The sequence below is a fragment of the Bison bison genome, unplaced genomic scaffold (assembly GCF_000754665.1).
Source record: "Bison bison bison isolate TAMUID 2011002044 unplaced genomic scaffold, Bison_UMD1.0 scf7180017864248, whole genome shotgun sequence".
Classification (NCBI taxonomy): domain Eukaryota; kingdom Metazoa; phylum Chordata; class Mammalia; order Artiodactyla; family Bovidae; genus Bison; species Bison bison.
Window position 1 is genome coordinate 1,891,003 of NW_011494820.1, and position 1,404 is coordinate 1,892,406.

The window sequence follows — 1,404 nt, forward strand, 5'->3', positions numbered from 1 at the left end:
GGGCAGGCAGGGGGAGGGGGCGGGCTCCATGTGTGCCAGGGGCTGGGTGGCGGCTCTGCTTGATGTAAAACGCGCCGGGAAAACGAGGCCCCGGCCAGGCAAGCTGCCGTGGAGTGGCAGGTTCACAAACAACCGAACACATGTCAGACATTACTGGGCCGATGCACCGAGCCAGGCAGGCTGGGGTCTGGGCCCCCGCTTGGGGTCTGTGCTCGGTCCTGCATCTATGGTTTTCACATGTGTTGTGTTTTCCTGTGCTTGTTTAGACTCGGCTCGGGCTGGAAGTGCGTGGCTCCTAAGCGGCCGCTGGGGCTGTGGGTGGGGGAGGGGCTGCCAAGGACCCTCCAGCAGAGGGGGTGGTGCTCTGGAGGCTGCAGCAAGGCGTGAGGAGAAAAACGGGGGCCAGAAAACAGTGACTTGGCGTGGGGGGGCCCTCCCTAGCAGCCCCAGAGGCGACCCTCCAATTTCTCGCCTTGCACAGGCCTGTGGACACTGCCCACCCACTGGTCTCTTGGCGGGCCCAGGATCTTGGGGTCCCCTGAAACTGCTTGTTTTGTGTTCTGGGCCTTCCCTGGAAGAGGGGGACGGGGCATGGCCAGGGCAAGTGTCTTCTGCCTGATGGCTGAGCCAGCTTTTCGCTTGAACACCTAGGGAGCGTGCACCGCCCTCAGCAACCCTCACCTGCCCCCAGCCCTGTCCACATCAAAGCCAGTAAGGGCTCCGGGTTCCTTCACTCCCAACTCCACCTGGCTCCAAGGCTGGCCCACTTCACCCTGAAACCTCTCTGCACAGCTGCCCGCGGGGCTCCGCCCTGGCCCAGGGGCTGCTGCCCATTCTTTACAGTCGGCTTCCCCAGAGGAATTGCGGCCAATATTAATCTGAGTGTGTGATTCTCAGAAAATTCTGTGTGGCACCGCCCAGCAGGGGGAGCACGGGGTGGAGGTGCTGTGGGTCCGTGGACCAGGTGAGCATGGGGCCCAGGCTGTGGCTCCAGGCTGAGGAGGGCATGATGAGGTGGTGCTTATCAACCACTGAGTCCCAACACACGTGGGGACACATGCGAGTCCCCATGGCCCCTCTTGCCTGTCCAGGCTGCTGGGGGACTGCCCCTTCTCCCTGTATGCAAACCCACACATCCCACAGTCAGCATGGGTACAGCGGTCACAGCAAGGATGTGTGAGACCAAGGCCCAGCCAGGGAATGATGAGAGCAAAGCAGTGACTTGACAGCAGCTGGGTGTGTGCAGAAAAGCCACTGGGTGTGAGAAGGGGCAGGTCATGGGCAGGGGGTCAGGAAGCCTGCAGAAGGGAGAGCGGGTGTCTGAGCAGGGAATGGGGTGAGGAGCCTGGAGGAGGGGGGTCTGTGGGGGAGGGGCAGCATGTGCCAGGGGGCCGTGTGTAAGCT

The 1,404-nt window shown here is 62.7% G+C and overlaps 1 protein-coding gene across 1 annotated transcript in view; it reads right to left on the reverse strand.

Moving 5' to 3' along the window:
- CRTC1 (CREB regulated transcription coactivator 1) overlaps positions 1-1,404 on the reverse strand; it is an 81,132-nt gene that overhangs the window by 14,451 nt on the left and 65,277 nt on the right. The window lies entirely within an intron of this gene.